The sequence below is a fragment of the Bison bison genome, unplaced genomic scaffold, assembly GCF_000754665.1.
Source record: "Bison bison bison isolate TAMUID 2011002044 unplaced genomic scaffold, Bison_UMD1.0 scf7180017864464, whole genome shotgun sequence".
NCBI classification, from domain to species: Eukaryota; Metazoa; Chordata; class Mammalia; order Artiodactyla; family Bovidae; genus Bison; species Bison bison.
Window position 1 is genome coordinate 7,509,465 of NW_011495025.1, and position 309 is coordinate 7,509,773.

Consider the following 309-nt stretch of genomic DNA (forward strand, 5'->3'; position numbering starts at 1 on the left):
TTTTCCTGTGGTCATGTATGGATGTGAGAGTTGGACTGTGAAGAAAGCTGAGCGCCGAAGAATTGATGCTTTTGAACTGTGGTGTTGGATAAGACTCTTAAGAGTCCTTTGGACTGCAAGGAGATCCAACCACTCCATTCTGAAGGAATTTCTTTGGAAGGAATGATGCTAAAGCTGAAACTCCAGTACTTTGGCCACCTGAGGCGAAGAGTTGACTCATTGGAAAAGACTCTGATGCTGGGAGGGATTGGGGGCAGGAGGAGAAGGGGACGCCAGAGGATGAGATGGCTGGATGGCATCACTGACTCG